The sequence below is a fragment of the Crinia signifera genome, unplaced genomic scaffold, assembly GCF_055691185.1.
Source record: "Crinia signifera unplaced genomic scaffold, ASM5569118v1 HAP2_SCAFFOLD_222, whole genome shotgun sequence".
Taxonomy (NCBI): Eukaryota; Metazoa; Chordata; class Amphibia; order Anura; family Myobatrachidae; genus Crinia; species Crinia signifera.
In genome coordinates, this window is record NW_028142115.1 from 39,159 (window position 1) to 52,840 (window position 13,682).

At 38.8% G+C, this 13,682-nt stretch overlaps 24 non-coding genes and 6 pseudogenes across 24 annotated transcripts; all 30 read right to left on the reverse strand.

Moving 5' to 3' along the window:
• Positions 1-48: 48 nt before the first annotated feature.
• LOC146054058 (5S ribosomal RNA) lies at positions 49-167 on the reverse strand. The gene has a single exon (XR_014468044.1). It is a non-coding gene; the product is annotated as a 5S ribosomal RNA (ribosomal RNA).
• A 345-nt stretch (positions 168-512) lies between these two features.
• On the reverse strand, positions 513-631 carry LOC146053907 (5S ribosomal RNA). Its single transcript, XR_014467907.1, has one exon. It is a non-coding gene; the product is annotated as a 5S ribosomal RNA (ribosomal RNA).
• A 345-nt stretch (positions 632-976) lies between these two features.
• On the reverse strand, positions 977-1,095 carry LOC146054143 (5S ribosomal RNA). Its single transcript, XR_014468121.1, has one exon. It is a non-coding gene; the product is annotated as a 5S ribosomal RNA (ribosomal RNA).
• Positions 1,096-1,440: 345 nt separating this feature from the next.
• On the reverse strand, positions 1,441-1,559 carry LOC146053886 (5S ribosomal RNA). The gene has a single exon (XR_014467888.1). It is a non-coding gene; the product is annotated as a 5S ribosomal RNA (ribosomal RNA).
• Positions 1,560-1,904: 345 nt separating this feature from the next.
• LOC146053936 (5S ribosomal RNA) lies at positions 1,905-2,023 on the reverse strand. The gene has a single exon (XR_014467933.1). It is a non-coding gene; the product is annotated as a 5S ribosomal RNA (ribosomal RNA).
• Positions 2,024-2,370: 347 nt separating this feature from the next.
• Positions 2,371-2,489, reverse strand: LOC146053899 (5S ribosomal RNA). Its single transcript, XR_014467899.1, has one exon. It is a non-coding gene; the product is annotated as a 5S ribosomal RNA (ribosomal RNA).
• A 345-nt stretch (positions 2,490-2,834) lies between these two features.
• On the reverse strand, positions 2,835-2,953 carry LOC146054190 (5S ribosomal RNA; annotated as a pseudogene).
• Positions 2,954-3,298: 345 nt separating this feature from the next.
• On the reverse strand, positions 3,299-3,417 carry LOC146054066 (5S ribosomal RNA). Its single transcript, XR_014468051.1, has one exon. It is a non-coding gene; the product is annotated as a 5S ribosomal RNA (ribosomal RNA).
• A 345-nt stretch (positions 3,418-3,762) lies between these two features.
• On the reverse strand, positions 3,763-3,881 carry LOC146054064 (5S ribosomal RNA). Its single transcript, XR_014468049.1, has one exon. It is a non-coding gene; the product is annotated as a 5S ribosomal RNA (ribosomal RNA).
• Positions 3,882-4,226: 345 nt separating this feature from the next.
• Positions 4,227-4,345, reverse strand: LOC146053904 (5S ribosomal RNA). Its single transcript, XR_014467904.1, has one exon. It is a non-coding gene; the product is annotated as a 5S ribosomal RNA (ribosomal RNA).
• Positions 4,346-4,690: 345 nt separating this feature from the next.
• On the reverse strand, positions 4,691-4,799 carry LOC146054231 (5S ribosomal RNA; annotated as a pseudogene).
• Positions 4,800-5,144: 345 nt separating this feature from the next.
• Positions 5,145-5,263, reverse strand: LOC146053916 (5S ribosomal RNA). Its single transcript, XR_014467915.1, has one exon. It is a non-coding gene; the product is annotated as a 5S ribosomal RNA (ribosomal RNA).
• Positions 5,264-5,608: 345 nt separating this feature from the next.
• Positions 5,609-5,727, reverse strand: LOC146053928 (5S ribosomal RNA). The gene has a single exon (XR_014467926.1). It is a non-coding gene; the product is annotated as a 5S ribosomal RNA (ribosomal RNA).
• A 345-nt stretch (positions 5,728-6,072) lies between these two features.
• Positions 6,073-6,191, reverse strand: LOC146053949 (5S ribosomal RNA). The gene has a single exon (XR_014467945.1). It is a non-coding gene; the product is annotated as a 5S ribosomal RNA (ribosomal RNA).
• A 345-nt stretch (positions 6,192-6,536) lies between these two features.
• Positions 6,537-6,655, reverse strand: LOC146053940 (5S ribosomal RNA). The gene has a single exon (XR_014467937.1). It is a non-coding gene; the product is annotated as a 5S ribosomal RNA (ribosomal RNA).
• Positions 6,656-7,000: 345 nt separating this feature from the next.
• Positions 7,001-7,119, reverse strand: LOC146053851 (5S ribosomal RNA). The gene has a single exon (XR_014467856.1). It is a non-coding gene; the product is annotated as a 5S ribosomal RNA (ribosomal RNA).
• Positions 7,120-7,466: 347 nt separating this feature from the next.
• On the reverse strand, positions 7,467-7,585 carry LOC146053860 (5S ribosomal RNA). Its single transcript, XR_014467864.1, has one exon. It is a non-coding gene; the product is annotated as a 5S ribosomal RNA (ribosomal RNA).
• A 345-nt stretch (positions 7,586-7,930) lies between these two features.
• On the reverse strand, positions 7,931-8,049 carry LOC146054011 (5S ribosomal RNA). Its single transcript, XR_014468001.1, has one exon. It is a non-coding gene; the product is annotated as a 5S ribosomal RNA (ribosomal RNA).
• Positions 8,050-8,394: 345 nt separating this feature from the next.
• On the reverse strand, positions 8,395-8,503 carry LOC146054235 (5S ribosomal RNA; annotated as a pseudogene).
• Positions 8,504-8,848: 345 nt separating this feature from the next.
• On the reverse strand, positions 8,849-8,957 carry LOC146054232 (5S ribosomal RNA; annotated as a pseudogene).
• A 345-nt stretch (positions 8,958-9,302) lies between these two features.
• LOC146053937 (5S ribosomal RNA) lies at positions 9,303-9,421 on the reverse strand. The gene has a single exon (XR_014467934.1). It is a non-coding gene; the product is annotated as a 5S ribosomal RNA (ribosomal RNA).
• A 347-nt stretch (positions 9,422-9,768) lies between these two features.
• Positions 9,769-9,887, reverse strand: LOC146054083 (5S ribosomal RNA). The gene has a single exon (XR_014468067.1). It is a non-coding gene; the product is annotated as a 5S ribosomal RNA (ribosomal RNA).
• Positions 9,888-10,232: 345 nt separating this feature from the next.
• LOC146054079 (5S ribosomal RNA) lies at positions 10,233-10,351 on the reverse strand. The gene has a single exon (XR_014468063.1). It is a non-coding gene; the product is annotated as a 5S ribosomal RNA (ribosomal RNA).
• A 345-nt stretch (positions 10,352-10,696) lies between these two features.
• Positions 10,697-10,815, reverse strand: LOC146053894 (5S ribosomal RNA). Its single transcript, XR_014467895.1, has one exon. It is a non-coding gene; the product is annotated as a 5S ribosomal RNA (ribosomal RNA).
• A 347-nt stretch (positions 10,816-11,162) lies between these two features.
• LOC146053900 (5S ribosomal RNA) lies at positions 11,163-11,281 on the reverse strand. Its single transcript, XR_014467900.1, has one exon. It is a non-coding gene; the product is annotated as a 5S ribosomal RNA (ribosomal RNA).
• Positions 11,282-11,626: 345 nt separating this feature from the next.
• On the reverse strand, positions 11,627-11,745 carry LOC146054191 (5S ribosomal RNA; annotated as a pseudogene).
• Positions 11,746-12,091: 346 nt separating this feature from the next.
• On the reverse strand, positions 12,092-12,210 carry LOC146054211 (5S ribosomal RNA; annotated as a pseudogene).
• A 345-nt stretch (positions 12,211-12,555) lies between these two features.
• On the reverse strand, positions 12,556-12,674 carry LOC146054067 (5S ribosomal RNA). The gene has a single exon (XR_014468052.1). It is a non-coding gene; the product is annotated as a 5S ribosomal RNA (ribosomal RNA).
• Positions 12,675-13,019: 345 nt separating this feature from the next.
• LOC146054065 (5S ribosomal RNA) lies at positions 13,020-13,138 on the reverse strand. The gene has a single exon (XR_014468050.1). It is a non-coding gene; the product is annotated as a 5S ribosomal RNA (ribosomal RNA).
• Positions 13,139-13,483: 345 nt separating this feature from the next.
• LOC146053952 (5S ribosomal RNA) lies at positions 13,484-13,602 on the reverse strand. The gene has a single exon (XR_014467948.1). It is a non-coding gene; the product is annotated as a 5S ribosomal RNA (ribosomal RNA).
• Positions 13,603-13,682: the final 80 nt, after the last annotated feature.

Genomic DNA, 13,682 nt, shown 5'->3' on the forward strand with positions numbered 1-13,682 from the left:
CAATTTAAATAGCTAGAGAATAAAAACAATTTGCCAGTAATGGGAAAAAACCTACAGCACCTGGTGTTCCCATGTGGTCTCCAACCCAAGTACTAACCAGGCCCAACACTGCTTAGCTTCCAAGATCAGACGAGATTGGGCGTATTCAATGTGGTATGGCCGTAGGTGTGATACAGTCACTTTTTTGCCCTCTTCTACTTCTATAACCAGGTAAGCTAATAAAGAAGTTTCCTAACATTATTGGCTTACTGAAAAAAATCATGTGTTGGTAATGTAAAAAGACCTACAGGACATAATATTAGCAGGTGGTCTCAAATTAAACTACTAAAGAAGCTCAACACTGTTTAGCTGCCAAAAGCAGTTGGAATTGGGCCGAAACAGTGTGGTAAGTCTTTAGGTGATGGCTATTGTGTCTGTTTGACCTCTCCCAAATGTCTGTATTGGCAATAAAAAGAAAAAGTTTCCAATTTAAATAGCTAGAGAATAAAAACAATTTGCCAGTAATGGGAAAAAACCTACAGCACCTGGTGTTCCCATGTGGTCTCCCACCCAAGTACTTACCAGGCCCAACACTGCTTAGCTTCCAAGATCAGACGAGATTGGGCATATCCAATGTGGTATGGCTGTAGGTGAGATACAGTCACTTTTTTGCCTTCTACTACTTCTATAACCAGGTAAGCTAATAAAAAAGTTTGCTAACTGTATTGGCTTACTGAAAAAAATCATGTGTTGGTAATGTAAAAAGATCTACAGGACATAATATTAGCAGGTGGCCTCAAATTAAACTACTAAAGAGGCTAAACAATATTTAGCTGCCAAAAGCAGTTGGAATTGGGCCGAAACAGTGTGGTAAGTCTTTAGGTGATGGCTATTGTGTCTGTTTGACCTCTCCCAATTGTTTGTATTGGCAATAAAAAGAAAAAGTTTCAAATTTAAATAGCTATAGAATAAAAACAATTTGCCAGTAATGGTAAAAAACCTACAGCACCTGGTGTTCAAATTTGGTCTCCCACCCAAGTACCAACCAGGCCCCACACTGCTTAGCTTCCAAGATCAGATGAGATTGGGCGTATCCAATGTGGTATGGCTGTAGGTGAGATACAGTCACTTTTTTGCCTTCTTCTACTTCTATAACCAGGTAAGCTCATAAAAAAGTTTGCTAACTGTACTGGCTTACTGAAAAAAATCATGTGTTGTTAATGTAAAAAGACCTACAGGACATAATATTAGCAGGTGGTCTCAAATTAAACTACTAAAGAGGCTCAACACTATTTAGCTGCCAAAAGCAGTTGGAATTGGGCCGAAACAGTGTGGTAAGTCTTTAGGTGATGGCTATTGTGTCTGTTTGACCTCTCCCAAATGTCTGTATTGGCAATAAAAAGAAAAAGTTTCCAATTTAAATAGCTAGAGAATAAAAACAATTTGCCAGTAATGGGAAAAAACCTACAGCACCTGGTGTTCCCATGTGGTCTCCCAACCAAGTACTAACCAGGCCCAGCACTGCTTAGCTTCCAAGATCAGACGAGATTGGGCGTATCCAATGTGGTATGGCTGTAGGTGAGATACAGTCACTTTTTTGCCTTCTTCTACTTCTATAACCAGGTAAGCTTATAAAAAAGTTTGCTAACTGTATTGGCTTACTGAAAAAAATCATGTGTTAGTAATGTAAAAAGATCTACAGGACATAATATTAGCAGGTGGCCTCAAATTAAACTACTAAAGAGGCTAAACAATATTTATCTGCCAAAAGCAGTTGGAATTGGGCCGAAACAGTGTGGTAAGTCTTTAGGTAATGGCTATTGTGTCTGTTTGACCTCTCCCAATTGTCTGTATTGGCAATAAAAAGAAAAAGTTTCCAATTTAAATAGCTATAGAATAAAAACAATTTGTCAGTAATGGGAAAAAACCTACAACACCTGGTGTTCCCATGTGGTCTCCCACCCAAGTACTAACCAGGCCCCACACTGCTTAGCTTCCAAGATCAGACGAGATTGGGCGTATCCAATGTGGTATGGCTGTAGGTGAGATACAATCACTTTTTTGCCCTCTTCTACTTCTATAACCAGGTAAGCTAATAAAAAAGTTTCCTAACTGTATTGGCTTACTTAAAAAAATCATGTGTTGGTAATGTAAAAAGACCTACAGGACATAATATTAGCAGGTGGTCTCAAATTAAACTAGTAAAGAGGCTCAACACTGTTTAGCTGCCAAAAGCAGTTGTAATTGGGCCGAAACAGTGTGGTAAGTCTTTAGGTGATGGCTATTGTGTCTGTTTGACCTCTCCCAAATGTCTGTATTGGCAATAAAAAGAAAAAGTGTCCAATTTAAATAGCTAGAGAATAAAAACAATTTGCCAGTAATGGTAAAAAAAAACTACAGCACCTGGTGTTCCCATGTGGTCTCCCACCCAAGTACTAACCAGGCCCAACACTGCTTAGCTTCCAAGATCAGACGAGATTGGGCGTATCCAATGTGGTATGGCTGTAGGTGAGATACCGTCACTTTTTTGCCTTCTTCTACTTCTATAACCAGGTAAGCTAATAAAAAAGTTTGCTAACTGTATTGGCTTACTGAAAAAAATCATGTGTTGGTAATGTAAAAAGATCTACAGGACATAATATTAGCAGGTGGCCTCAAATTAAACTACTAAAGAGGCTAAACAATATTTAGCTGCCAAAAGCAGTTGGAATTGGGCCGAAACAGTGTGGTAAGTCTTTAGGTGATGGCTATTGTGTCTGTTTGACCTCTCCCAATTGTCTGTATTGGCAATAAAAAGAAAAAGTTTCCAACTTAAATAGCTATAGAATAAAAACAATTTGCCAGTAATGGGAAAAAACCTACAGCACCTGGTGTTCCCATGTGGTCTCCCACCCAAGTATTAACCAGGCCACACACTGCTTAGCTTCCAAGATCAGACAAGATTGGGCGTATCCAATGTGGTATGGCTGTAGGTGAGATGCAGTCACTTTTTTGTCCTCTTCTTCTTCTATAAACAGGTAAGCTAATAAAAAAGTTTCCTAACATTATTGGCTTACTGAAAAAAATCATGTGTTGGTAATGTAAAAAGACCTACAGGACATAATATTAGCAGGTGGTCTCAAATTAAACTACTAAAGAAGCTCAACACTGTTTAGCTGCCAAAAGCAGTTGGAATTGGGCCGAAACAGTGTGGTAAGTCTTTAGGTGATGGCTATTGTGTCTGTTTGACCTCTCCCAAATGTCTGTATTGGCAATAAAAAGAAAAAGTTTCCAATTTAAATAGCTAGAGAATAAAAACACTTTGCCAGTAATGGGAAAAAACCTACAGCACCTGGTGTTCCCATGTGGTCTCCAACCCAAGTACTAACCAGGCCCAACACTGCTTAGCTTCCAAGATCAGACGAGATTGGGCGTATCCAATGTGGTATGGCTGTAGGTGAGATACCGTCACTTTTTTGCCTTCTTCTACTTCTATAACCAGGTAAGCTAATAAAAAAGTTTGCTAACTGTATTAGCTTACTGAAAAAAATCATGTGTTGGTAATGTAAAAAGATCTACAGGACATAATATTAGCAGGTGGCCTCAAATTAAACTACTAAAGAGGCTAAACAATATTTAGCTGCCAAAAGCAGTTGGAATTGGGCCGAAACAGTGTGGTAAGTCTTTAGGTGATGGCTATTGTGTCTGTTTGACCTCTCCCAATTGTCTGTATTGGCAATAAAAAGAAAAAGTTTCCAATTTAAATAGCTATAGAATAAAAACAATTTGCCAGTAATGGGAAAAAACCTACAGCACCTGGTGTTCCCATGTGGTCTCCCACCCAAGTACTAACCAGGCCACACACTGCTTAGCTTCCAAGATCAGATGAGATTGGGCGTATCCAATGTGGTATGGCTGTAGGTGAGATACAGTCACTTTTTTGTCCTCTTCTTCTTCTATAACCAGGTAAGCTAATAAAAAAGTTTCCTAACATTATTGGCTTACTGAAAAAAATCATGTGTTGGTAATGTAAAAAGACCTACAGGACATAATATTAGCAGGTGGTCTCAAATTAAACTACTAAAGAAGCTCAACACTGTTTAGCTGCCAAAAGCAGTTGGAATTGGGCCGAAACAGTGTGGTAAGTCTTTAGGTGATGGCTATTGTGTCTGTTTGACCTCTCCCAAATGTCTGTATTGGCAATAAAAATAAAAAGTTTCCAATTTAAATAGCTAGAGAATAAAAACAATTTGCCAGTAATGGGAAAAAACCTACAGCACCTGGTGTTCCCATGTGGTCTCCCACCCAAGTACTAACCAGGCCCAACACTGCTTAGCTTCCAAGATCAGACGAGATTGGGCGTATCCAATGTGGTATGGCTGTAGGTGAGATACAGTCACTTTTTTGCCTTCTTCTACTTCTATAACCAGGTAAGCTAATAAAAAAGTTTGCTAAAAGTATTGGCTTACTGAAAAAAATCATGTGTTGGTAATGTAAAAAGATCTACAGGACATAATATTAGCAGGTGGCCTCAAATTAAACTACTAAAGAGGCTAAACAATATTTAGCTGCCAAAAGCAGTTGGAATTGTGCCGAAACAGTGTGGTAAGTCTTTAGGTGATGGCTATTGTGTCTGTTTGACCTCTCCCAAATGTCTGTATTGTCAATAAAAAGAAAAAGTGTCCAATTTAAATAGCTAGAGAATAAAAACAATTTGCCAGTAATGGGAAAAAACCTACAGCACCTGGTGTTCCCATGTGGTCTCCCACCCAAGTACTAACTAGGCCCAACACTGCTTAGCTTCCAAGATCAGGCGTATCCAATGTGGTATGGCTGTAGGTGAGATACAGTCACTTTTTTGTCCTCTTCTACTTCTATAACCAGGTAAGCTAATAAAAAAGTTTCCTAACATTATTGGCTTACTGAAAAAAATCATGTGTTGGTAATGTAAAAAGACCTACAGGACATAATATTAGCAGGTGGTCTCAAATTAAACTACTAAAGAAGCTCAACACTGTTTAGCTGCCAAAAGCAGTTGGAATTGGGCCGAAACAGTGTGGTAAGTCTTTAGGTGATGGCTATTGTGTCTGTTTGACCTCTCCCAAATGTCTGTATTGGCAATAAAAAGAAAAAGTTTCCAATTTAAATAGCTAGAGAATAAAAACAATTTGCCAGTAATGGGAAAAAACCTACAGCACCTGGTGTTCCCATGTGGTCTCCCACCCAAGTACTAACCAGGCCCAACACTGCTTAGCTTCCAAGATCAGACGAGATTGGGCGTATCCAATGTGGTATGGCTGTAGGTGAGATACAGTCACTTTTTTGCCTTCTTCTACTTCTATAACCAGGTAAGCTAATAAAAAAGTTTGCTAACTGTACTGGCTTACTGAAAAAAATCATGTGTTGTTAATGTAAAAAGACCTACAGGACATAATATTAGCAGGTGGTCTCAAATTAAACTACTAAAGAGGCTCAACACTATTTAGCTGCCAAAAGCAGTTGGAATTGGGCCGAAACAGTGTGGTAAGTCTTTAGGTGATGGCTATTGTGTCTGTTTGACCTCTCCCAAATGTCTGTATTGGCAATAAAAAGAAAAAGTTTCCAATTTAAATAGCTAGAGAATAAAAACAATTTGCCAGTAATGGGAAAAAACCTACAGCACCTGGTGTTCCCATGTGGTCTCCCACCCAAGTACTAACCAGGCCCAACACTGCTTAGCTTCCAAGATCAGACGAGATTGGGCGTATCCAATGTGGTATGGCTGTAGGTGAGATACAGTCACTTTTTTGCCTTCTTCTACTTCTATAACCAGGTAAGCTAATAAAAAAGTTTGCTAAAAGTATTGGCTTACTGAAAAAAATCATGTGTTGGTAATGTAAAAAGATCTACAGGACATAATATTAGCAGGTGGCCTCAAATTAAACTACTAAAGAGGCTAAACAATATTTAGCTGCCAAAAGCAGTTGGAATTGTGCCGAAACAGTGTGGTAAGTCTTTAGGTGATGGCTATTGTGTCTGTTTGACCTCTCCCAAATGTCTGTATTGGCAATAAAAAGAAAAAGTGTCCAATTTAAATAGCTAGAGAATAAAAACAATTTGCCAGTAATGGGAAAAAACCTACAGCACCTGGTGTTCCCATGTGGTCTCCCACCCAAGTACTAACTAGGCCCAACACTGCTTAGCTTCCAAGATCAGACGAGATTGGGCGTATCCAATGTGGTATGGCTGTAGGTGAGATACAGTCACTTTTTTGTCCTCTTCTACTTCTATAACCAGGTAAGCTAATAAAAAAGTTTCCTAACATTATTGGCTTACTGAAAAAAATCATGTGTTGGTAATGTAAAAAGACCTACAGGACATAATATTAGCAGGTGGTCTCAAATTAAACTACTAAAGAAGCTCAACACTGTTTAGCTGCCAAAAGCAGTTGGAATTGGGCCGAAACAGTGTGGTAAGTCTTTAGGTGATGGCTATTGTGTCTGTTTGACCTCTCCCAAATGTCTGTATTGGCAATAAAAAGAAAAAGTTTCCAATTTAAATAGCTAGAGAATAAAAACAATTTGCCAGTAATGGGAAAAAACCTACAGCACCTGGTGTTCCCATGTGGTCTCCCACCCAAGTACTAACCAGGCCCAACACTGCTTAGCTTCCAAGATCAGACGAGATTGGGCGTATCCAATGTGGTATGGCTGTAGGTGAGATACAGTCACTTTTTTGCCTTCTTCTACTTCTATAACCAGGTAAGCTAATAAAAAAGTTTGCTAACTGTACTGGCTTACTGAAAAAAATCATGTGTTGTTAATGTAAAAAGACCTACAGGACATAATATTAGCAGGTGGTCTCAAATTAAACTACTAAAGAGGCTCAACACTATTTAGCTGCCAAAAGCAGTTGGAATTGGGCCGAAACAGTGTGGTAAGTCTTTAGGTGATGGCTATTGTGTCTGTTTGACCTCTCCCAAATGTCTGTATTGGCAATAAAAAGAAAAAGTTTCCAATTTAAATAGCTAGAGAATAAAAACAATTTGCCAGTAATGGGAAAAAACCTACAGCACCTGGTGTTCCCATGTGGTCTCCCAACCAAGTACTAACCAGGCCCAACACTGCTTAGCTTCCAAGATCAGACGAGATTGGGCGTATCCAATGTGGTATGGCTGTAGGTGAGATACAGTCACTTTTTTGCCTTCTTCTACTTCTATAACCAGGTAAGCTTATAAAAAAGTTTGCTAACTGTATTGGCTTACTGAAAAAAATCATGTGTTAGTAATGTAAAAAGATCTACAGGACATAATATTAGCAGGTGGCCTCAAATTAAACTACTAAAGAGGCTAAACAATATTTATCTGCCAAAAGCAGTTGGAATTGGGCCGAAACAGTGTGGTAAGTCTTTAGGTGATGGCTATTGTGTCTGTTTGACCTCTCCCAAATGTCTGTATTGGCAATAAAAAGAAAAAGTGTCCAATTTAAATAGCTAGAGAATAAAAACAATTTGCCAGTAATGGTAAAAAAAACCTACAGCACCTGGTGTTCCCATGTGGTCTCCCACCCAAGTACTAACCAGGCCCAACACTGCTTAGCTTCCAAGATCAGACGAGATTGGGCGTATCCAATGTGGTATGGCTATAGGTGAGATACAGTCACTTTTTTGCCTTCTTCTACTTCTATAACCAGGTAAGCTAATAAAAAAGTTTGCTAACTGTATTGGCTTACTGAAAAAAATCATGTGTTGGTAATGTAAAAAGACCTACAGGACATAATATTAGCAGGTGGTCTCAAATTAAACTACTAAAGAGGCTAAACAATATTTAGCTGCCAAAAGCAGTTGGAATTGGGCCGAAACAGTGTGGTAAGTCTTTAGGTGATGGCTATTGTGTCTGTTTGACCTCTCCCAAATGTCTGTATTGGCAATAAAAAGAAAAAGTTTCCAATTTAAATAGCTAGAGAATAAAAACAATTTGCCAGTAATGGGAAAAAACCTACAGCACCTGGTGTTCCCATGTGGTCTCCCACCCAAGTACTAACCAGGCCCAACACTGCTTAGCTTCCAAGATCAGACGAGATTTGGCGTATCCAATGTGGTATGGCTGTAGGTGAGATACAGTCACTTTTTTGCCTTCTTCTACTTCTATAACCAGGTAAGCTAATAAAAAAGTTTGCTAACTGTATTGGCTTACTGAAAAAAATCATGTGTTGGTAATGTAAAAAGATCTACAGGACATGATATTAGCAGGTGGCCTCAAATTAAACTACTAAAGAGGCTAAACAATATTTAGCTGCCAAAAGCAGTTGGAATTGGGCCGAAACAGTGTAGTAAGTCTTTAGGTGATGGCTATTGTGTCTGTTTGACCTCTCCCAAATGTCTGTATTGGCAATAAAAAGAAAAAGTTTCCAATTTAAATAGCTAGAGAATAAAAACAATTTGCCAGTAATGGGAAAAAACCTACAGCACCTGGTGTTCCCCCACCCAAGTACTAACCAGGCCCAACACTGCTTAGCTTCCAAGATAAGACGAGATTGGGCGTATCCAATGTGGTATGGCTGTAGGTGAGATACAGTCACTTTTTTGCCTTCTTCTACTTCTATAACCAGGTAAGCTAATAAAAAAGTTTGCTAACTGTATTGGCTTACTAAAAAAAATCATGTGTTGGTAATGTAAAAAGACCTACAGGACATAATATTAGCAGGTGGTCTCAAATTAAACTACTAAAGAGGCTCAACACTATTTAGCTGCCAAAAGCAGTTGGAATTGGGCCGAAACAGTGTGGTAAGTCTTTAGGTGATGGCTATTGTGTCTGTTTGACCTCTCCCAAATGTCTGTATTGGCAATAAAAAGAAAAAGTTTCCAATTTAAATAGCTAGAGAATAAAAACAATTTGCCAGTAATGGGAAAAAACCTACAGCACCTGGTGTTCCCATGTGGTCTCCCAACCATGTACTAACCAGGCCCAACACTGCTTCGCTTCCAAGATCAGGCGTATCCAATGTGGTATGGCTGTAGGTGAGATAAAGTCACTTTTTTGCCTTCTTCTACTTCTATAACCAGGTAAGCTAATAAAAAAGTTTGCTAAATGTATTGGCTTACTGAAAAAAATCATGTGTTGGTAATGTAAAAAGATCTACAGGACATAATATTAGCAGGTGGCCTCAAATTAAACTACTAAAGAGGCTAAACAATATTTATCTGCCAAAAGCAGTTGGAATTGGGCCGAAACAGTGTGGTAAGTCTTTAGGTAATGGCTATTGTGTCTGTTTGACCTCTCCCAATTGTCTGTATTGGCAATAAAAAGAAAAAGTTTCCAATTTAAATAGCTATAGAATAAAAACAATTTGTCAGTAATGGGAAAAAACCTACAACACCTGGTGTTCCCATGTGGTCTCCCACCCAAGTACTAACCAGGCCCCACACTGCTTAGCTTCCAAGATCAGACGAGATTGGGCGTATCCAATGTGGTATGGCTGTAGGTGAGATACAATCACTTTTTTGCCCTCTTCTACTTCTATAACCAGGTAAGCTAAGAAAAAAGTTTCCTAACTGTATTGGCTTACTTAAAAAAATCATGTGTTGGTAATGTAAAAAGACCTACAGGACATAATATTAGCAGGTGGTCTCAAATTAAACTACTAAAGAGGCTCAACACTGTTTAGCTGCCAAAAGCAGTTGTAATTAGGCCGAAACAGTGTGGTAAGTCTTTAGGTGATGGCTATTGTGTCTGTTTGACCTCTCCCAAATGTCTGTATTGGCAATAAAAAGAAAAAGTGTCCAATTTAAATAGCTAGAGAATAAAAACAATTTGCCAGTAATATTAAAAAAAACCTACAGCACCTGGTGTTCCCATGTGGTCTCCCACCCAAGTACTAACCAGGCCCAACACTGCTTAGCTTCCAAGATAAGACGAGATTGGGCGTATCCAATGTGGTATGGCTGTAGGTGAGATACAGTCACTTTTTTGCCTTCTTCTACTTCTATAACCAGGTAAGCTAATAAAAAAGTTTGCTAACTGTATTGGCTTACTGAAAAAAATCATGTGTTGGTAATGTAAAAAGACCTACAGGACATAATATTAGCAGGTGGTCTCAAATTAAACTACTAAAGAGGCTCAACACTATTTAGCTGCCAAAAGCAGTTGGAATTGGGCCGAAACAGTGTGGTAAGTCTTTAGGTGATGGCTATTGTGTCTGTTTGACCTCTCCCAAATGTCTGTATTGGCAATAAAAAGAAAAAGTTTCCAATTTAAATAGCTAGAGAATAAAAACAATTTGCCAGTAATGGGAAAAAACCTACAGCACCTGGTGTTCCCATGTGGTCTCCCAACCATGTACTAACCAGGCCCAACACTGCTTCGCTTCCAAGATCAGACGAGATTGGGCGTATCCAATGTGGTATGGCTGTAGGTGAGATACAGTCACTTTTTTGCCTTCTTCTACTTCTATAACCAGGTAAGCTAATAAAAAAGTTTGCTAAATGTATTGGCTTACTGAAAAAAATCATGTGTTGGTAATGTAAAAAGATCTACAGGACATAATATTAGCAGGTGGCCTCAAATTAAACTACTAAAGAGGCTAAACAATATTTATCTGCCAAAAGCAGTTGGAATTGGGCCGAAACAGTGTGGTAAGTCTTTAGGTAATGGCTATTGTGTCTGTTTGACCTCTCCCAATTGTCTGTATTGGCAATAAAAAGAAAAAGTTTCCAATTTAAATAGCTATAGAATAAAAACAATTTGTCAGTAATGGGAAAAAACCTACAACACCTGGTGTTCCCATGTGGTCTCCCACCCAAGTACTAACCAGGCCCAACACTGCTTAGCTTCCAAGATCAGACGAGATTGGGCGTATCCAATGTGGTATGGCTGTAGGTGAGATACAATCACTTTTTTGCCCTCTTCTACTTCTATAACCAGGTAAGCTAATAAAAAAGTTTCCTAACTGTATTGGCTTACTTAAAAAAATCATGTGTTGGTAATGTAAAAAGACCTACAGGACATAATATTAGCAGGTGGTCTCAAATTAAACTAGTAAAGAGGCTCAACACTGTTTAGCTGCCAAAAGCAGTTGTAATTGGGCCGAAACAGTGTGGTAAGTCTTTAGGTGATGGCTATTGTGTCTGTTTGACCTCTCCCAAATGTCTGTATTGGCAATAAAAAGAAAAAGTGTCCAATTTAAATAGCTAGAGAATAAAAACAATTTGCCAGTAATGGTAAAAAAAAACTACAGCACCTGGTGTTCCCATGTGGTCTCCCACCCAAGTACTAACCAGGCCCAACACTGCTTAGCTTCCAAGATCAGACGAGATTGGGCGTATCCAATGTGGTATGGCTGTAGGTGAGATACCGTCACTTTTTTGCCTTCTTCTACTTCTATAACCAGGTAAGCTAATAAAAAAGTTTGCTAACTGTATTGGCTTACTGAAAAAAATCATGTGTTGGTAATGTAAAAAGATCTACAGGACATAATATTAGCAGGTGGCCTCAAATTAAACTACTAAAGAGGCTAAACAATATTTAGCTGCCAAAAGCAGTTGGAATTGGGCCGAAACAGTGTGGTAAGTCTTTAGGTGATGGCTATTGTGTCTGTTTGACCTCTCCCAATTGTCTGTATTGGCAATAAAAAGAAAAAGTTTCCAATTTAAATAGCTATAGAATAAAAACAATTTGCCAGTAATGGGAAAAAACCTACAGCACCTGGTGTTCCCATGTGGTCTCCCACCCAAGTACTAACCAGGCCACACACTGCTTAGCTTCCAAAATCAGATGAGACTGGGCGTATCCAATGTGGTATGGCTGTAGTTGAGATACAGTCACTTTTTTGTCCTCTTCTTCTTCTATAACCAGGTAAGCTAATAAAAAAGTTTCCTAACATTATTGGCTTACTGAAAAAAATCATGTGTTGGTAATGTAAAAAGACCTACAGGACATAATATTAGCAGGTGGTCTCAAATTAAACTACTAAAGAAGCTCAACACTGTTTAGCTGCCAAAAGCAGTTGGAATTGGGCCGAAACAGTGTGGTAAGTCTTTAGGTGATGGCTATTGTGTCTGTTTGACCTCTCCCAATTGTCTGTATTGGCAATAAAAAGAAAAAAGTTTCCAACTTAAATAGCTATAGAATAAAAACAATTTGCCAGTAATGGGAAAAAACCTACAGCACCTGGTGTTCCCATGTGGTCTCCCACCCAAATATTAACCAGGCCACACACTGCTTAGCTTCCAAGATCAGACAAGATTGGGCGTATCCAATGTGGTATGGCTGTAGGTGAGATGCAGTCACTTTTTTGTCCTCTTCTTCTTCTATAAACAGGTAAGCTAATAAAAAAGTTTCCTAACATTATTGGCTTACTGAAAAAAATCATGTGTTGGTAATGTAAAAAGACCTACAGGACATAATATTAGCAGGTGGTCTCAAATTAAACTACTAAAGAAGCTCAACACTGTTTAGCTGCCAAAAGCAGTTGGAATTGGGCCGAAACAGTGTGGTAAGTCTTTAGGTGATGGCTATTGTGTCTGTTTGACCTCTCCCAAATGTCTGTATTGGCAATAAAAAGAAAAAGTTTCCAATTTAAATAGCTAGAGAATAAAAACACTTTGCCAGTAATGGGAAAAAACCTACAGCACCTGGTGTTCCCATGTGGTCTCCAACCCAAGTACTAACCAGGCCCAACACTGCTTAGCTTCCAAGATCAGACGAGATTGGGCGTATCCAATGTGGTATGGCTGTAGGTGAGATACCGTCACTTTTTTGCCTTCTTCTACTTCTATAACCAGGTAAGCTAATAAAAAAGTTTGCTAACTGTATTAGCTTACTGAAAAAAATCATGTGTTGGTAATGTAAAAAGATCTACAGGACATAATATTAGCAGGTGGCCTCAAATTAAACTACTAAAGAGGCTAAACAATATTTAGCTGCCAAAAGCAGTTGGAATTGGGCCGAAACAGTGTGGTAAGTCTTTAGGTGATGGCTATTGTGTCTGTTTGACCTCTCCCAATTGTCTGTATTGGCAATAAAAAGAAAAAGTTTCCAATTTAAATAGCTATAGAATAAAAACAATTTGCCAGTAATGGGAAAAAACCTACAGCACCTGGTGTTCCCATGTGGTCTCCCACCCAAGTACTAACCAGGCCACACACTGCTTAGCTTCCAAGATCAGATGAGATTGGGCGTATCCAATGTGGTATGGCTGTAGGTGAGATACAGTCACTTTTTTGTCCTCTTCTTCTTCTATAACCAGGTAAGCTAATAAAAAAGTTTCCTAACATTATTGGCTTACTGAAAAAAATCATGTGTTGGTAATGTAAAAAGACCTACAGGACATAATATTAGCAGGTGGTCTCAAATTAAACTACTAAAGAAGCTCAACACTGTTTAGCTGCCAAAAGCAGTTGGAATTGGGCCGAAACAGTGTGGTAAGTCTTTAGGTGATGGCTATTGTGTCTGTTTGACCTCTCCCAAATGTCTGTATTGGCAATAAAAATAAAAAGTTTCCAATTTAAATAGCTAGAGAATAAAAACAATTTGCCAGTAATGGGAAAAAACCTACAGCACCTGGTGTTCCCATGTGGTCTCCCACCCAAGTACTAACCAGGCCCAACACTGCTTAGCTTCCAAGATCAGACGAGATTGGGCGTATCCAATGTGGTATGGCTGTAGGTGAGATACAGTCACTTTTTTGCCTTCTTCTACTTCTATAACCAGGTAAGCTAATAAAAAAGTTTGCTAAAAGTATTGGCTT